The sequence below is a fragment of the Podarcis bocagei genome (assembly GCF_964188305.1).
Source record: "Podarcis bocagei genome assembly, chromosome: 3".
NCBI classification, from domain to species: domain Eukaryota; kingdom Metazoa; phylum Chordata; class Lepidosauria; order Squamata; family Lacertidae; genus Podarcis; species Podarcis bocagei.
The window spans coordinates 70,617,501-70,638,116 of record NC_138127.1 but is presented as its reverse complement, the minus strand read 5'-3'; the positions used below and the strand labels follow the sequence as shown (position 1 = coordinate 70,638,116).

General features: G+C 42.8%; 1 long non-coding RNA gene across 1 annotated transcript in view; it reads left to right on the top strand.

Annotated features, from left to right (window-relative positions):
* The window catches only part of LOC308582626, a 51,070-nt gene extending 30,992 nt beyond the window's left edge, over positions 1–20,078 (top strand). The window contains exon 3 of the long non-coding RNA XR_014005777.1: positions 19,576–20,078. This is a non-coding gene — a long non-coding RNA (uncharacterized lncRNA). The remainder of the gene's footprint in view (positions 1–19,575) is intronic.
* Positions 20,079–20,616: the final 538 nt, after the last annotated feature.

Below are 20,616 nucleotides of genomic sequence, written 5' to 3'. Positions count from 1 at the left end.
AAAACCAGATCTTTGACATTTTAGAACACTAGCAAAGCTGAGAGATCACAAAAGACCAATAGTATTGAGACAATCCAATTGGTGGACTCCTGGAAATGGAGACAGGCTGTAAATGGAAAGAGAGTTCTGGTTAGGAAGCTGATTGCCATTTGAAGCAGAAGACACTGATTGCAGTGTGTACACTCATCCCACTATTGTGTTTGGTGAAGAGGCTCTGTGGCTTTGCAGTGCTCAGAAAGCATTCAAAATCTTTTTAGCCATAGGCAACAAAAGAAATGTGTGTGCACATCATGGTTAGCGACAGCTCTCTCAAAACCATTTCAACTTCTCCAGTCCAAGCACCAATATAAGACATAGTTGTTACTGAGGGGCTAACCTCAGGGGGTGGAGAGCTCATGTGCTTGAAAACTAGAATGTCAGTGAGAAGTATTCTAGCCTAATACCTAATACTAACCTGATCCAGACATATTTGTTTCTGGAGTTCAGATTTTTAAAAAAAATCAGAATGTGGCAGATGTGGCAGGGGATTCAGCATATTACCAACTACAAACCTAACCTTGGTGCTGTCGACGGTGACCCCTTGCTGGCGGAGGAGCTTAACCTCTTCTTTGCTCGCTTCGAGAAGGAGCCACCTGAGACGCCGGTATTACAGCCACCAGCCCATAGGGGCCCCTCATTCACGGTAGAGGAACATGAGGTGAGACAGGTTTTGAGGATGGCGAATCCGAGGAAGGCGGCTGGACCTGATGGCATCACTGGAAAGGTGTTGAAGGGCTGTGCGGATCAGCTGGCGAGGGTCTTTACTAAGATCTTCAATAAGTCCTTACACCAGTCTATTGTCCCACCCTGCCTGAAGTCGTCAACTATTGTCCCTCTGCCTAAAAAATCCACAATCAGTAGTTTGAATGACTATAGACCAGTTGCACTGACTCCAATCATCATGAAGTGTTTTGAGAAACTGGTGCGCCGTCACATTATTTCCTGTCTTCCATCAACTTTTGACAACTACCAGTTTGCATACAGAGCAAATAGATCCACAGAAGACGCTATCACCACCACTCTCCATGCTGCTCTGTCCCATCTGGAGCAACCGGGGAGTTATGTGAGGCTGCTGTTTGTGGATTTTAGCTCTGCTTTTAACACTATCCTCCCCCATAGACTGGTGTCCAAGCTAGAGGCGATTGGACTCTCCAACTCCACCTGTCTCTGGGTTTTGGATTTTTTGTCAGAACGTTCTCAGAGGGTTAGAGTAGGGTCACACATGTCCACAGCCCTTAGCCTTAACACCGGCTCACCACAGGGTTGTGTGTTGAGTCCCCTGCTCTACACTCTCTATACGTATGACTGTACAGCCATCTATTCCAGCAACAAAATCATCAAGTTTGCTGATGACACTACGGTGGTAGGGCTCATTTCAGGAGGGGAAGAGTCCGCCTATCGGGACGAGGTGGAGCGGCTCTGTGTTTGGTGTGGAGAGAACAATCTGGCTCTTAATACGGCTAAGACCAAGGAATTGGTGGTGGATTACAGGAAAAAAAAGGCGGACATTCAGCCCTTGTATATCAACGGGGAACGGGTGGAGAGGGTGGCGGAATTCAGGTTTTTGGGAGTAGCTATCGATCAGGGCATGACTTGGAGCGCACATACCACTGCTCTGGTGAAGAAGGCCCAGCAGAGAATTTATTTCCTCAGACTTTTAAAGAAGAACAATCTGAGTGAGAGACTGCTGGTGTGCTTCTACCGAGGCTCCATAGAGAGCATTCTTACATACTGTATTTGTGCTTGGTTCTCCAGTTGTACAGCTAGGGAGAGGAAGGTGCTCCAGAAGGTCATAACCACAGCCCAAAGGATTATTGGTCATCCTCTCCCATCTTTGGAAGAACTGTACGGTTCCCGTTGTCTTAGGAAAGCAAATAACATCCTGCAGGATTCATCTCACCCGGGACACGGTCTGTTTGCACTACTGCCTTCTGGCAGGAGATATAGAAAAATCAAGTCAAAGACAAATAGACTGAAAAACAGTTTCTATCCAAGAGCTGTGGCCTTTTTGTTTTTGTTTTTTTATAAAGATTTTTTATTGCGTTTCTTTTCATAGGTTAACAGATTTGTTTACATGGCAACATACAAGAAACATTTTTTATATATATATATATGAAGAAAAATAAAAAAGAAGAAATATTAATAAACTTTCCTTAACGTCTTTCAACAGTTCACTTTTGGACCTCCTCACATCCTCTCAGCATTGCATTCATTGTTCTAGCCAGTTCAGCAATTTGTTATCTTGTTTCCCATCTAATTTATACCTTTAAATATATTATGTTACCAATTTCAAAAATTTGTAATTTAGTTTTAAGACTCTTAATAAACATAATATTTTGTTTCAAATATGTCTCGTTTTTTTTCTCCATCAATGCTTACTTTATCATTTGCTTAAAATAAATTGCAGAAGCATAACGTTTCTTAATCGTGCGCTATCTTAACATTCAAACAACTTATAGTGTTTTTGCAAATAGTCCTTAAATTTTTTCCAGTCCTCCTCCATTGTTTCTTCGCTCAGATCTCGGATTCTGCCAGTCATTTCTGCCAACTCCATGTAGTCCATCAACTGCGTCTGCCAGTCCTCCAGTGTGGGTAAATCTGGTGTTTTCCAGAACTTAGCGATGAGAATCCTAGCTGCTGTGGTTGCATACATAAACAAAGTTCTGTCCTTCTTTGGCACCTTCCGGTCCACCATGCCCAGGAGAAAGGCCTCTGGTTTCTTAGAGAAGGTATATCTAAATACCTTTTTCAGCTCATTATGTATCATTTCCCAAAAGGCCTTTACTTTCGGGCAGGTCCACCAGAGGTGAAAGAATGTCCCTTCTGCCTCCTTACATTTCCAACACTTATTATCAGAAAGATGATATATTTTAGCCAACTTGACTGGGGTCATGTACCACCGGTATACCATTTTCATAATATTCTCTTTCAAGGCACTACATGCCGTGAATTTCATACCGGTGTTCCATAACCTTTCCCAGTCCTCAGACATAATGTTGTGTCCTACATCCTGTGCCCATTTTATCATAGCAGATTTAACTGTCTCATCCTGTGTGTTCCATTTAAGCAGCAAGTCATACATCCTCGAAAGTACCTTAGTCTTTGGTTCTAGTAACTCCGTCTCCAGTTTCGATTTCTCCAACTGGAAACCCACTTTTTTATCTATTTTGAATACCTCTTGGATTTGAGCATAATGCAACCAATCTCGCACCTTACCTTTTAGTTTATCCTGGCTTTGGAGCTTCCAATTATCTCCAACTCTTTCAATCAATTCCCAATATTTTGGCCAGTAGGCCTCCATATTGGGCCTTTTTTTAGAAATCTTGGCTTCCACGGGTGATAACCACCTCGGGGTCTTACTTTCTAATAGGTCCTTGTACTTCATCCAGACGGCAAAAATTGATTTTCTGGCAATATGGTTTTTAAACAATTTATGAGTCTTCGCCTTGTCGTACCACAAATATGCGTGCCAACCATACACATTATCAAACCCTTCCAGATCTAGGACATCGGTGTTTTCCAACAGAAACCAATCCTTCAACCAGCAGAAGGCTGCAGCTTCATAATACAACCTTAAATCCGGCAGGGCAAACCCCCCTCTATCTTTTGAGTCAGTATTTTAAATTTTATTCGGGGCTTTTTGCCCTGCCAGACAAACTTAGAAATATCCTTCTGCCATTTTCCAAAGCATTCCATTCTGTCCACGACCTGAAGGGTTTGAAATAAGAATAACATTTTTGGCAAAACACACATCTTTATAGCTGCGATTCGGCCTGACAAGGTAAGTTTCAATCTTGACCAAATATCCAAGTCTTTTTTAATTTCCAACCAACATTTTTCATAGTTATCTTTGAAAAGATTTAAATTTTTAGTGGACAAGGATACTCCCAGGTATTTCACTTTTTTAACCACACTTAACTCTGTCTCTTTCTGATACCCCTCTATCTCTGTAGGTGTCAGATTTTTAACCAAAACCTTAGTTTTTTGTTTGTTTAACTTAAATCCCGCCACCCGACCAAACTCCAAGATAAGTTCCAAAACTCTTTTTGTGCTAGATTCTGGCTCCTGTAATGTCAAGACTAAGTCATCTGCGAAAGCTTTCAGTTTGTATTGTTTCGCTCCGACCACTATACCTTGCACCAACTGGTCCCCCCTAATCATATTCAGCAATACCTCCAGAACAGAAATAAATAGCAGAGGGGATAGAGGGCACCCCTGTCGTGTCCCTTTTTCAATTTGAAGTTCCTCCGATACCACATTGTTCACTATCAGTTTAGCTTTTTGTTCTGAATAAATTGCTTCTAATCCATTTTCAAACCCCCGTCCCACTCCCATCCCTTTCAAGTTCTTCTTCATAAACATCCAAGAAATGTTGTCAAATGCTTTCTCCGCATCAATAAAGATTAAAGCAGCCCTTGTGTTTCTAATTCGCAACAGCTCCAATATATCAATAATGTTCCTGGTATTGTCCGACATGTGTCTACCAGGGAGAAAGCCTGCTTGGTCCTTGTGAATTACTTCATTTAATACATTTTTAAGTCTACATGCTAAAATGTCTGCAAAAATTTTGTAATCCACATTCAGGAGTGAGATGGGACGGTAGTTCTTAAGCTGAGTCTTTTCCCTTTCTGACTTGGGAATCAATGTGATAAATGCTTCTTTCCACGTTTCCGGTGCCTTCCTCCCCTCCATAATCTGGTTACAAACCTCCAACAACGGTTGTATCAAGAAATCCTTCAAAGTTTTATAATATTTGGAGGTAAGTCCGTCCGGGCCTGGAGATTTGCCCAGCTGCATGTTTTGGATGGCACCTTCAATTTCCTGTTGAGTTATTTTGCTGTTAAGAATTGATCTTTTATCTTGACTTATTTTAGGTAGTCCATTTGTTTCCAGAAATTGGTCCATTTCCGATTCTTTCTGAGGCCCCTGTGCGTAGAGCTCTTTAAAGTATCTGTGGAAGCACTTTCTTATTTCTTCTGGTTTCTGAACTATTTTTCCTTGAATCTCCAAATTTGTAACCGTATTTAACTTTTGTCTTTTTTTCAACTGCCAAGCCAGCAACTTTCCACATTTATTTGCTGATTCAAACGATCTCTGCTTCATTTGTTTGATTTTCCACTCAATCTCTTGATTGATCAGTTTCGAATATTGTGCTTGATGAAATTTGATCTCTCTTAGCACCTCCTTAGACTTCAGTTTGATTCTCAGCTTTTTCTCTCCTTCACTTATTTTCTCTAAAAATTTTTCTTTTTTTCCATTCCAATATTTTCTTTTTATCGAATTCTGTTGAATCAGAAACCCTCTCATTACAGCTTTACTTGCATCCCAGATTGTTCTTTTCTCCACCGTAGTGTTCAAGTTTATTTCAAAGTAGTCCTTTAGTGTTTTTTGGGCCTTCTTCACAATCTCTTGATCTCTTAACAAGGTGTCATTCATTCTCCATCTGAAGGATCCAGATGGGAAAAGTCTCAGTTCCATTTTTATGGCATTATGGTCGGAGCAGGTTTTTGGGCAGATTTCCACTTTTCTCGTTTTCGGAGCCAGCCCTCTAGATATCCAAATTTGGTCGATTCGTGTCCATGACAAGTGGGCCTCAGAAAAGAAGGTTCCTTCTTTACCCAAGGGGTTCCTTGTCCTCCAGATGTCAATCAAGTCCATATTGTCTGTCATTTCAAAGAAAGTTTTAGGGAGTCTGCCGTCTGTTGTTAAGTTTTGATTTTGGGATTTGTCCATATTTGTAGACACCACCCCATTCATATCTCCCATCACAATAATATTGGCATAGTCCAAATAGTCCATCATTGTCTCATGCAGCTTCTTGTAGAATTCTGATTTTCCATCATTTGGCGCGTAAATTCCTAATATCAAAATCTTTTCTCCTTGTGTTTGAATTTCAATTGCGAGAATTCTTCCATGATCATCTTTAAACAAAAATTTTGGCGACAGGTTCTCCTTTGCATAAATTACAACACCTCTTTTTTTAACTTTGTCTGATGAGATAAATTCTTGGCCAAGTCTTTTATTGATTAATACTTTCCTGTGGAGCCTAGTCACATGTGTTTCTTGCAAACATATTACATCCAATTGTTCTTTTTTTAGGATATGAAATATCCTTCTCCTTTTTTCCGGAGAATTCCCGCCATTTATGTTCCAACTAAGTAGCTGCAGAGACATCCTGTTCTATTTAAGATGTTCTTAAGATGGGGTGTCTTCCTTTTGCTCAGATCCCGAAGGTATAGGCGTTGGCCCACTTCCGGGCGGTACTGGTGCTGGTAAAACTGGAAGCCAATTCGCTCCTTTTTGGAGATCTTCTCCGTGGTCGTGAAGGAACTTTTGGTTATCTTCAGGTGTTCTTATTTTAACCTTCCTTTCTTTGTAGGTGAAGGATAATCCCTGTGGAAACTCCCACCTATAGGGAATTGCGTTGTGTCTCAGCAATTTTGCTAATTCTGTATAGGTGGCTCTAAGGTCCAGCAGCTGCCTCGGGATATCTCTGTAAATTTCCACCCTTTTGTCTTGTATTTCAATTGCTTTTTTGAAATGAAGGCCTAGGATCTTGTCTCTCTCTTCCTTTGTTCTTAAAGTTATCAAACAGTCTCTGGATCTGTCTTTCCTTACCAGTCTTCCCAGTCTATATGCTGAGACAATCCTAAAATCTGTATCTTCCTTTAAACCCCAGAACTTCGAGAATTCCTGTGTTAAGTATCCAATCAAGTCTCCTTGCTCGAGTTCCGGAATACCTCTCAATTTGATGTTGCTCTCACGATTTTTCAGTTCCACCATTGACAGATAGACTTGTTGTTCACCCACCTGTTTGTGCAGGGGCCTAACTTCTCCTTTAATTTCTTCAACCTCTTTTTGTAGGACTCCCACTTTCTGGATTGCTTCTCCAGCTAATTCTCGATTTTCCGCTGTTGCTCCTTGCAATTTCTCTATAGCTTGCGTGTGCTGGGAAACTTGGTCAGTCAATTTTTGGATCGAGGAAGTTGCTTTATCTATCTTCACAGACTGATCGTCCACCTTCTGGTTTAAACTTGATAGTTGCTCCAATATTTGTTTTAATAGTGTATCTGACCCACCTGCTGCCATATCTTCCTCAGTGGACTTCTCAGTTATTTCCCCTTGTTCTCTATGGGACACCAGTACAGCTGGAACCGACGAACGGCGTCCTTGGGTCAATGTTGTTTGTACAAATTGTGCTGGTCTTCTTTCCTTTTCTTTTTCTTTTTCCTTAGCCTCTTTAGTTTCCTTTGCTTTAGATGCTCTTGTTCTCCCTGCACCACTCATTACACATCTGTCAATGTTCAAGGTCAAATTGTCTATTGTTCCATGGGAAAGACAAATTCAGGAGTAAACAACCAGTGAGATGGAATTCAAAACAAAAATCAGTTCCCAGGATTTTATAATCCGAAAGCCCTGTAGGGGGAGTGCCACCCGGTTTCAAAGACAAAGAAGGAAGTAATCCGCCATTAAAGTTCCAAATTGTTTCAAGGCAGTAAATTCATTAGTCCAAAAGTCCCTTCAAAAACTCAAGATTTCCCAAAGCACCTTTTATAAATCAGCCAAGTTTCATGAAAGGTGCTTGTAACAGTATCCCAATCAATCTTTTCTGCTCAAATATAACAGTTACTTTCCAGCAAAGTTTGCAACTGTTAACTGTTAACTGTTTGCAACTGTTTCCGCAGTTTGACACAGTCTCTCTCTCTGGCAGCCCGACAATCTGGCTCTTTAAAAACACAGCCCAAAGGAGAAAAAAGATAGGAGGAAAGTCACCATTTACTGCTTCTTTTAATCAATGTCCATTTCCACCTTCAGCTCAATAAGATAAGCAGATCTTATAGCACGAAAAAGTTTAAGCTTCCCACAGTCCCGTTTCGAACGCTTCCGTTTCTAAAAGCTTTGCTTTGATCTTGTCAGCAATGTCGGAAGACGGACTTCCCTTTTCTCGTCTCCCGCTTTCAGCCAAATTAACCGAATTTCTTTTGCCAAATTTTAAACCCCTTTACTCACGGGTATGTTGCTTGCAGTTTAGCGTTGATTTTAGGAAGAAGGATCAGCGCTCATCTGTAACAGCCGCGCGGCTTCGCTTCCGCGGAAAGAGCGATGAACTCACAGCACCGCTACCCCTCCTTCACTCCGGGTCTCCTTACGGGGTCCCTTCTGTGTTTTCGGAGCAGCTTCTGGTGCCCGCCGAGTCCCACGGCCACGGGCTCACTCTACCCGTGGTTTATCTTAATGGGTCGTCGCTATGCCGCAGCGAACGACCCTTTTCCGCGGAGCCCCTCTTCAGAGCTCGAAGAGGACCGCCATTACAGTTTCGCGCCGCCCCCGGAAGCCCAAGAGCTGTGGCCTTTTTGAATGCTGTAACTCGATAGTGTGACCTGGGAGTTTGATGGGTGTGGTGTGGGTGTGGCTGGAATGTGGTTTGTTTGGTTGTTGTTGTTGTTTTGCTTTTGATGTTTTAAGGGATGGCATCCAATTTCGTTGCACTTTGTACAATGTTGCACTTGTGTAATGACAATAAAGAATCTATTCTATTCTATTCTATTCTATCCAGACATATTTGTTTCTGGAGTTCAGATTTTTAAAAAAATGTTTAAGACTCATCATTCAGTTCTAAGACTTTCCACATTCCATCTGAAGTGGTCTAATGCACATGCACATTTACCACCTCCAGGAAAACTAGCAGCTTGTCACATTTGAGCCTTATTCAGCTGTTAATCCACTTGCTCTCCTGTTGAATTAGACTGGAGTAATCCACACCAAAGTATACTTGAATTTGTATGAGGAACAACTTTGGTCTCTCCCATTCATATCAGTAGGCGTTCCCTTTTCTGTTTGTCCCTACCTTTTAAGTTGTTAATTCTACTATGCTGATTAAGTGCCAACAGGTACTTTCTTGTTTTTAAAAGAATTCCCCACCCAGAAGGTGCACAGAAGCACACATTCAGGCAACTGTAATTTCTCAGCACGTCTGCATTTTCTGATTTTGAGCAACAACAACAACAATAATAATAATTTATTATTTATACCCCACCCATTTGCCCGGGCCTCCCCAGCCACTCTGGGCGGCTTCCAACAAAATATTAAAATACAGTAATGCATCAAACATTAAAAGCTTCCCTAAACAGGGCTGCCTTCAGATGTCTTCTAAAAGTCTAATAGTTGTTGTTCTCTTTGACATCTGGTGGGAGGGCGTTCCACAGAGCAAATCTGAGGGATCTATAAATCTATTGCTCCCCCATTCAGAACCACGCCATAAATAGTTACGAGCATTGCCAGAAAAGAAATGAAAACATGAAGGAAGTAGTGGACATGGGAAAGAGAGTAGCCAAAAGTGACAACCGACCCACACAACCCAAAATATCAAACCAAATTATCTGTGGCCTTGAGAGGAGTGGTGTGGAGCCTAATCTTCCCCAGCTTACTGGTTTTTCCCCATATTGGATAAACCTGAATTTACAGAGGGAAAGTATTGAGGCTGTATTGTTTAAGGGCAATGCCATGTGGACTACCCAAAATAAATGGGAACACAAACAGCTGCAAGCATACAATAAACTCCAGTGTGGAAAAGCCTCCAATCTAAGTAGGCCTTAGGTACCCACCAATATGCTGCAAGCATTCAATATCTATTGATCTATCTTTAAATAAATACAATTTGGAAGTGTCTTTAATTTACTTCTTCCAGAGGCTGACTTTATACAATAGTAGTAAATTGTGCCTCTCATAGATGAGAAACCTCCCTCTAATTCTAAGGATTATATTGTTCGGCCCCTTACTAGGTGTAGGGTACTGGGTGATTTATGACGCCCTAATCAGTTAGTTGCCTTGGCCCCACAGTGTGAGTCAAGGTATAAAATTGGATATAATTCGAGCAAGTTCCTTAGAATTCAAAATCAACCCTAGGCAATCAAAGGATTTGCCAACTGACACTGTGAGACCTACTAAGACTGGAGATGCCTTTGCTCAAACCTGCCTCAAAGCCACACCCTCCATTCTAGAAGCCTTTCCCCTCCTGGCCTCCTCACTGGAGATGACATTTCCTTCCATTTTGAGGATTGCATGATAACCTGCACGTAGCTCCTTGGCTGACAAACATTAAGCAGCATGGCCTTAGCAGGACGTCAACTTCAGCCGTCATTTCCTAGGCGTGCATGTGGTCATGGATAAAGAGACATGTGCTTATTGATCAGAGCTGAGGGACAAAGATCCAAGGTTCAATCCTTGACATCTCCAGTCAAAGGGCTATGAGACAACTAGGGCAGGGATTGGGCACCATTTTCAGCCTGAGGGCTGAATGCCAGTAGATTGTGGGGCCAGAGGCAAATAATGGGTGGAGGAAGAGATGTTACTTTTACCTCTGTACAGTAGGTTACATGCCAGCCACGTATAATAATAATAATAATAATAATAATAATAATAATAATAATAATAAATAATAATATTTATACCCCGCCCTCTCCAACCAAGACCGGGCTCAGGGCGGGTAACACCAGATATAAAAACAATTAATTGAAATACAACTTAAAAAACAAGATTAAAATACAACATTAAAACATTAAAATGCAGCCTCATTTCAGTGAAAACTCAAGTAGAAGTCAAAGGGTTCTAAACACACCTCTCTCCAGCCAGACAAGCAAGCAGCAGCAGCACATTTCAAAGATCATAGAATCATAGAATCATAGAGTTGGAAGAGACCACAAGGGCCATCGAGTCCAACCCCCTGCCAAGCAGGAAACACCATCAGAGCACTCCTGACATATGGTTGTCAAGCCTCTGCTTAAAGACCTCCAAAGTAGGAGACTCCACCACACTCCTTGGCAGCAAATTCCACTGTCAAACAGCTCTTACTGTCAGGAAGTTCTTCCTAATGTTTAGGTGGAATCTTCTTTCTTGTAGTTTGGATCCATTGCTCCGTGTCCGCTTCTCTGGAGCAGCAGAAAACAACCTTTCTCCCTCCTCTATGTGACATCCTTTTATATATTTGAACATGGCTATCATATCACCCCTTAACCTCCTCTTCTCCAGGCTAAACATGCCCAGCTCCCTTAGCCGTTCCTCATAAGGTATCGTTTCCAGGCCTTTGACCATTTTGGTTGCCCTCCTCTGGACACGTTCCAGTTTGTCAGTGTCCTTCTTGAACTGTGGTACCCAGAACTGGACACAGTACTCCAGGTGAGGTCTGACCAGAGCAGAATACAGTGGCACTATTACTTCCCTTGATCTAGATGCTATACTCCTATTGATGAGGCCCAGAATTGCATTGGCTTTTTTAGCTGCCGCGTCACACTGTTGGCTCATGTCAAGTTTGTGGTCAACCAAGACTCCTAGATCCTTTTCACATGTACTGCTCTTAAGCCAGGTGTCCCCCATCTTGTATTTGTGCCTCTCATTTTTTTTGCCCAAGTGCAATACTTTACATTTCTCCCTGTTAAAATTAATATTGTTTGTTTTGGCCCAGTTTTCTAATCTGTCAAGGTCATTTTGAAGTGTGATCCTGTCCTCTGGGGTGTTAGCCACCCCTCCCAGTTTGGTGTCATCTGCAAATTTGATCAGGATGCCCTTGAGTCCATCATCCAAGTCGTTGATAAAGATGTTGAATAAGACCGGGCCCAAGACAGAACCCTGTGGCACCCCACTAGTCACTCTTCTACCCCACTAGTCACTCTGATGTAGTCCCATCAGGCAAAATGTTCCACAGGCTGATTTAAAACTACAGATATACTTCAGTCAAAGAACAAAAAAAGTTATCAGCAACTCTCAGGTTTCCCAATGCTTGCCTTCACTTTGCCTTTTCCCGTTAAGGTGGATAAACTGTTGTTTTCCAAGCCCATCCTACTGTTCTCTTGTGACTGGGGCCAAACGCTCAATTAAATGTCAAATCGGTACATGTCGTAAATTCTGAAAAAGACTCTCACGCACCCAAGTGCATGCCCTCCGTGACCTGCCAAACCATTTCATGCACCTGTATAGTCATTTCTTAAATATCTTGCTCTGTGTGGAAAAATCATCTAAGTTGCTAGGAAACAAAGAGGTGCTGTTGCAAAACTTGCCGACAAATTGCAGTTGACTTTGCTCAGAACTCCCACCAAGCACCTCTCTGCAGTGTTGATTTTTGCTCATCACTATCTCCTTAGCTTTGTTTGTGACATTTGTATGCCCCACCCCATAACAGAGTTGTTTGGCTTGTGTATAAAAAATAAGTATATTAAAAAACAAAAACAAAGTAAAGCATGAAATAGTGAAAAAGCAGCTGGAGGGGGCTGGGGAAACAGAAGTCAGCATCAGACTAAGGGAGGAATCCTAACTCCCAGCTGGGAGCAACTGGGCTAAGATCAGAAGAGCCATACACGCCAGCCATGGGGTGGGTCTCTCCTATTTTTGCAGAAAATCCCAAATCAAATCGGTCACTAGTAGCTGGACTGACTTAAGTTCCAGAAGATCTTTGGCAAGTCCAGCTCTGCCCTTCCCCACCCAGAAATAGCCTGTCTCTTATTGCTGGCAGGAGTAAGCTGGCGGTAGCTTCTGCCCACACTTTTGGCAGGCATGGTGTGGACCTCCATGGTGGCAGCAGGCAACCCCAGCAGGGCCAGGTGGAGGAATGCCTCTGCCACATCCAAACACACTCCAGCACAGCAGATTGGGGGGTGGAAGATGGGTTAAATTGGATTGCTCTGTTGCTTTCGTGTTTTCAGGCCACAGTTCACAATACCACTGAAGAAAAGGAGACAGTACTTGGAGTGCCTTCACCACCCACCTCCCTGGTCATCTAGGCCAGAGGATTTGTATCCAAAAATAAGGCAAATATTCATTCCATTAATTCCATTAGTGAACTACTGCCTTATATCCCTGTGTTGTTTTCATGTGGCCACTGCCCTAGCCAGTGATAATTTGCAGGCAACCGGTACACCATTTCAAGGATCAAGTCCATTGATTTCAGGCTGGATCCAGACTCATTTACATTAGGAATCCCTCTAGAGCAGGGATGGAGAACTTGTCATACTGCAACTCATCCCCGACCATTGCCTATACTGGGCTGGGACTGATGGAAGATGGAGTCTGGTTCTGCCTTCAGCTCTAGAATCAAAGCAGCCACACATGGCTTATTTTTATTCTCACGGTTACTCCAGATATATAACTCTAGAGGTCAGGGGTCCATGATGCCACTGCAGTACTGTCAGCAGTCTCACCACTAAACACAAACACACCAAACCCAATGAGCAGAGGAAGCCAAAGGAAAACAATAGCCACAATTTATTTTAAGGAGTGTGAGGGAACGTGGTATAAAGGAATTGCTCTAGGTTCCGCGGGAATTTGTTTTACTTTGAATGATTGCTTCTTGTGGCTGCAGTTTCTACAAGGACACTGTATCCTATATATGTCAGAATGAACCAGCCCCTGAAATAGACCAAGTGAGGCTGGCAAGAGCTATTTTAATAACAGGAGCTTGTTCCCTTTAAACGTCGCCAAATGATGGGAGAAAGCAGTAGAGCAGAAAGAACAAAGTCATATTATTTTAACCCACAGTGTTTGCTCCAAGCTGTGCTAACACACATTCCTGCCACTAGTACATGCGAAGATGCACATAAATGTCAGGAGCCCTGTTGACCAGGCAGTCACTCCCCAAAGGAGAAAATAGAGGCTATTTCCACAGTAGTCCATGGTCCTCCTCCTGGCTTGGAAAAGTCACGTGATTCTGAAGGTCCAATTTGATGCTACTGAGCAATAGGCAGACATCTTTCCCTCACTATGGTAATAAAGGGGATGACAGAGGACAAGATGGTTGGACAGTGTTCTCGAAGCTACCAGCATGAGTTTGACCAAGCTGCGGGAGGCAGTGGAAGACAGGAGTGCCTGGCGTGCTCTGGTCCATGGGGTCACGAAGAGTCGGACACGACTAAACGACAACAACACTGTTGGGAGAATGATATCCACCCTATATTTCAGGACTGGGGAACCTATGGTCCTCCATAAGCTCCAGATAGCATAGCTAATGGTGAACGATGGTGGAAGATGTAGTTCAGCAACATCTGAAGAGCCTCGGTTTATTCAGCCCTGCTCTATTTCTAATTTCTAACTTGGTCCCACACTGTCTAGCCTATAAGTCTGCAAGCTGCCTGTCTGCCTGTATCCATGTTAGATACCCTACCTTAAGGAAGAATGGATGTTCTCTTGTGATGTGTGTGCATGCACCCAGTGCTAAGGTACAGTAGCCCCAGATGTTTGGACATCTTTCAGGGACTGGGCAAAGGAGGAATGGTGGAGACTGCCTCTCCAGTTTGACCCTTCCAGAGAGGAGGAAGAGGAAGACTGTTTAGATTTACAACAGGGGTTTGAGGGAGGTCACAGCTCAGAGGCAGATAAGGGGGAAATTTGGGAAATAATGGGAGATGAGGATGAGAAAGCATCAGGGGAGTGACAGCTGATGGACACAGTGTCTTTAGAAAGCATTCCAGACCCACCCACGCCCCAGAACCCAGCGAGCCTTGAAAGTAGGAGAGCAAAGAGCTCAAAGACAGAGGGCATGTAGCAGCATCCATAGGAGAGACGATGAGATTGACGAATGAGGAAGTGGGAGAGACCAGGAGGTGGAGATTCACTTGGGACAATGCCATTATCCAAGAGGCTGGGTTCTAGAGCCTCTCTCTGTAAATACTGAATAAAAAGTGAACGGTAAGAAGCTTTTCCTTGTCTTTGTACATTCCTGGGCAGCCGGCCGGGAGTCTCTGGCAGCAGCCTGACAACATCAGAGGAACCAAAGAAGGGGACCCATCCCAGCTGATAGGTTCTGCAGATGTAGCTTGAATGTGCTAACATTTGCAAACGATGAAACATGCATGTGTGCTCATCCAGCATGTCATGGTAACAGAGAGTACTCAGAAGGGCAGAGCAAAATGGTTGGAGGAAGCAGGATCCAAGATAGAGGAACAGTCTTGTTCTGGCAGAGTGGAAGGTGGTTGGTGGGGCAGCGTTTTCTTCTACACTTTGGGGCATAAAAAAAGTAATAATCCCTCTCCCAGTGGGAGGTACTATAAGTACACCAGCTCCAGGGGTGTGTAAAAGGAATGGACAGGCATTAAATCTAGTAGATCCAACACCTTCTATTCTCTACCACCCCTATGTTGTCCTTACCACCATTGGAGCAGCCATGTTGTTGTTGTTTAGTCGTTTAGTCGTGTCCGACTCTTCGTGACCCCATGGACCAGAGCACGCCAGGCACTTCTGTCTTCCACTGCCTCCCGCAGTTTGGTCAAACTCATGCTCGTAGCTTCGAGAACTACAAACAGCCATAGTGGTGGATATTTCCGTGCTTGCAACAGGGATGCTTGCAAAGGCAGACCACCACCTCCCTGCACAGATCTCCTTCTCCCACAGGCAGCCCCCAGGACATATCTCCAGGAACCAGGGGATTTCACCCTTAATCACAAAGTTCCTTGTTTTCACTCCATGCTCAAAAGGACAAACGTATCAAATAACTAAAGAAACGCACTAGAAAATACACAGCCCTTTCCAGATTAGTCACTAGAATTTAGCCATTATCTCTGGTCAAAGGTATAATCTCTTGTAACTAATGACTTTGACATGTGATATGACTCAAATTTCAATCATCGGCCTCTTCCAGTTCATTTTACCAATATCCCTTTTGGTAAGGATGCATCCTATCAACATGTCCTTTGCCGTCATCAGAACACTTACCATTGTAAGTAGGTCTAATTGTGGTGTTGGAAGAGGCGAAACCTCTGAACACAGGATGTGCTGCCCCCGGGATGTGACAGTATCATCCCACTCCTCTTCTTCTTCTTTTTTGCGCCACCTGTAAAAATATGAGAATTGTGGACAGGAAAGAAGGGAGGGTGTTTTTAAAATATTTCTGCCCCTCCCCCAGGAATGATTTAAATTGCTCAAATTTATCTCCCTCCAGACCAAAAGTCACTGTGAATAAAAAATAAACAAAAATGAGCAATCTAGTTTATGTATTTATTAAGAAAAATTATACGCTACTACTCTATAAAAAAGTTATCAATCTGGCATACATCAAGAAATAGAATATATAACTCAGGGACAATAAAAGCAATACAAGTTTAAAAAGACAGTTCATAGAATTGTAGAGTTGGAAGGGACCATGAGGGTCATCTCTTTCATAAGCCTTATTAAACAGATGAAATGTACCGGTATATAACATTTAACAGAGGTCTTACAATCCTTACATAGCTTTCTTTTAAAGCATCCCATTCCCCTAATACTGGGATAAATCCTCAAATTCTCCCATTTTGCATATCCAGTGTTATGAATTATAACCAGCCGTGTTGAAATGACCCAAACAGCTGTTTGCATGGTTGGAAACCTCAGATGGGTAAAATCTAATTTTACCTATGGTTAGATCCCATATATTTCTTGTGGATGAACCTTTTTGAAGTAACACAAGCAAATAGTTCAGTGCTCCAGGTGCCAACAAATTAGCTTGTTCATGTCAGTTGATCGACATTCAATTTCTGCTCTAAATTGCTTTTGACTGTCATAGCATATACATATCCCCTCATGAGGCAGAAAGTAGTTAAGAGTTCACCACGGTCAAACTGTCTCTGACTCACATCTTCCTACAAAGGCAATGGGAAATTGAGAGTGGGATTGTGGTGGTTTGAATATCTGCCTACAAGCACAGCATGCTGTGAGAGACAATTAGGCTTGGACTGTCGGTTAAAGAAAGAAACCTTGGTCATTTTTAACTGAATATTTAATCAATTAAACCTGTATAAATTTGCACATGAGGGAAGAAATGGTTCTAAAGAAAAAAAACATCCAAACTAAGTTTGTTGCCCTTGGAGTCCATTGAAAGGAATGTGAAAAGTTAGTAGTGGCTGCACTGCGATGGAAGGAGAACTAAGTGCAAGTAGCTTAGTCTTGCTCCAACCCTATCTTTGAAAAGTGCCAGCAGAAGGCGACCCACCTTCTGCCCCTGAAATACTGTAATTTGTCTTGGACACTGAAGATCCTCCAGAAGGGGGCCAGCTGAAGTGAAAACAGCTGGAAGAGGGGCACCAAATATCAGGGAAGAGACACCTTCCATGACTAGAACTCCCACTCATGGTTCTGCCTGCACCTGATTTTCAGCAGTGTTCAGCCTGCTCCATTCAGGTGGGTTTCCTGATCCTCTGGAGTAGCTTTTAGAAAGGATTTGGGGTGTAAGGGAGAAGATGAGTGCTGGAATCAGCTCCCACCAACCATCTTCTGCTGGTACTTCTAAGGAGCCAAATGATTGTGATTAGATGATGGACACAACATGCATTGTTTTTAGAAGTGGCATCCTTTGTTCTCTTATAAACAGGAGTGAATGCTTGGGTTAAGCTGGCATCACCCATCTGCAATTGAAAATAACTGAAAAATCTGACTATGGGGGGGATAGTAAAACACCACCTATTTGATGTCAATTACTGACTAAACATGGCAGTTCCAGTCAAAACTAATTAAATAGGTTTCACAGAGTGCCCGTATTAGACGAAAATCCTAGTGCCACACTTATGTAACAAGAGCATTTTGATTCCTTTCCCTGTTTTCCCTTTGGACAGAACTGAAGCAAGTTTTAATTCCTGTGGAATACATTCAGACATTTAATGCGGATAAATTTATGTCAGTCAATCAAATGTCTCTTACGGTTGACCGACCAGTAAGGATACAATTGTGTAACAGGATCCAGAACCAAATTACTCGAGGCATCTCTTGTTCACTATTGTTAGGAGAGGCAATTATGTGTTAGCAGGTGCCTTTGAACAACATAGTAGAAAGGGGCAGAGGCACTCAGAAAACAATGTCACAGCCCCTAGAGCTTTATTTATGACAACATCCAATGAGTGATCTATGCTTGCTTGGGGTGGAAGTATGGTGTTAATTCGACTCTTGACATGAAGATCAAGCATTGTTGTCAACACATATCCCTGCCTTTCAAACATTCCTCTGAATCTGGAGTCTGCCATCAGGCCAACAAATTGGATTCCTGCCAGTGGGATTCCATGGAGCTGGGTTGCCTTTGGTTTCAAATTAGTTTTTCACATATTCCAACAACAGGTGCAAAGAGTAGATGAGTAATAAGCCTGGGGCTCAGATCTGCATGGACACCATGCACAGTATATGCAGTACAATGGATAAAAAATATATGTTGTTCACTGGAGTGAAGTGATGACTATTCTGATGTTGTGGCTGTTGCTAGATCTTTGCACATCTTTGTTACTTCTTTGTGTCTTCAGTCTCAAGAGAGAATTTCTTCCCAGTGCAAATAGTAGCTTCAGATGAGTGATATTGGTCAGGGCCACAGCAGTTGGGAAGGGTTAAGCTCCCCACCCCTGTCTGCTGTTCTCCTAATAATTATCCCACACACCTCAGCAGCAGCTATTTGAATTTTAAAACCCACGCACATTCAGTGCAAAGCAATTTTGTCCAATAGAGTTCATTTTAGTGTACTATCACGTATCTATGCATTTCTACACACACTTTGCCCAAGTATACATTATTTAGCTGGAGAATTTGGAGCATTGCAGAATTTGGAGAAGTATGAATCTTCAAAGGATGGCTGTGTTTTGCTTCACACATTCTTTCACAAATTGGAGGGTTTGTCTCTAAAAGGGAACTGAATCGAATTTCCCCTCCATCCCTAGACGAGAACAGGACACAGGTGTGTCCCCAGTTTCCTATGTGACAGGTTGAGAGGCTCTGTGAGAAAGATCTCCAACTACAAATCACTTTGGGCCAAAGAGGAGACCTGTGTATTTGATCTGCTCCATTCACAGATGAAGTGGGGAATGGAGGTTGGATTGTTTTTCACATAAAAAGAATAGCACATGAGAGGGGAATTAAGCCCTGCTCTTCTCTCCCCACCCCCACAATATGGGGTGGAGCCAGCCTTCCAACACTGTTGTCACTGCAGCTCACCTGGACAGGGGCTGGGCAGTTGTGAGGTGGGGTCCTGCAGCTACACCAGTGGAACTGCCACCAGCCAATCCAGCATGCCTGCCTTTGAAGCCTCACAGCCACAACCTCACCATTAGCCCAGCTCAGCTCTGTCCAGGTAAGCAGCAGCAATGCCAATATCAGGAGAGCAGCACCGTGGCTCCATCACACCACGCCTTGCCGTGGCTACTGCCCTCTCCCCCCTTACCCCACTGCATGCTGTTGTGACAAGCTATTTCTTCTCCAGCTCCATCCACTTCCACTATTAGTTCCCCTCACCTGTATGGTCCAATTCATTTAAAAAATAAAAGGCTCTAACCTGCCAGAAAGGAAACCATGCGGATAAATACTCAGGCTGCCTCAATCGCATCTCACTGAGCTCGGGCCACCTTTTCAATAAACAAGGTCCTGCGTGGCTTCCTGTGCCATTCATATATTTGTAAGTGTTTTACGCAATACTTTGATTTCAAATAATCTGTGCTTATCCAAGTCCCTTTGAATGCCTGGTGATATCTCTGCTGATTAATGGGAGCAGCCTGCGAAGAATTACAATACAAGTCAAATATTTGATATCTTTGTTCACTTTTGTTATAGGTCACGGCTGTGCTGCTTAACCTTGTGAAAAGCCCAGCTACCGGGCTGAACTGCTTTCTTATGCCGAGCCATCTCAATGGTGCTGAAATACGAAAAGCAGAGACTGCCAGGAATTTGGGTTCCTTAGATGTAAAGCACAAAAATGAGGAAAGAATGAACTTTAATAAAAGGAGGGAGTAGGTTCAGCTGTAGCAGCTTCTTTAGTTAGCCATGGTTAATGCTGGGGCCCATCACACATATCCAGCCTTTCTAGAGTTTGTGAGGCGGCCGTCGTTGTAGATTCCCCACATATCATTCTGCAGTGACCATGAGATCGAAGACAGCAATGTCCATAGCCAGTGCTATTTTTCTAGAAAAAGAGGTGCCAGAACTCACCATGTACATACACTTCCCTTGTTCTTTTATAATGACAGTGGTGCCCACTGAGTTCTGGTGAGTTCCGGCTGAAAAGAAGCACTGCGTAACATATGTGCATAACATTGACACATGCTAATTTCATAATTTCATTGAAATAATCAATTGTTATAATTTAAACAGAAATTGATGTTCCCATGGTGGCAGCCCAGCCGAGTTGCCATCCTGCCACCCCCATATCACCCCAGTGTGTCATCAGGCGTATAGGGAGGTGGCTTCCACAACAATTATTATTATTATTTTCTTCTTAATATATTCTTTTAAGATTTGGACAATTATCTGAAATTGTGTAGCTGCACAAAAACATCAATAACTTAAATAGCTATTCTTCCTAGATTTTCACTATGCCCAAGTAAAATTCCTGAACTTGTTTCGCTTGAGGGGATGCAATAGAAATTAGCCTCAGGTTCAACTAAAATGTGAACCTACTGAATGCTCACACCCTAATATGCAAATTAAAATACAGCTGTACTTTGAAATCTGCACTTTCTTGATTTTTGGGGTACAGTTCTCCAAATAATAAGTGAGATATGCCTGTCGAAAAATGCATATGTTAGGGGAGAGTGGGCATGAAAACAGATTATAGAGAACAGCATACAAAATGTATTATATTAGTGGAAATCATCT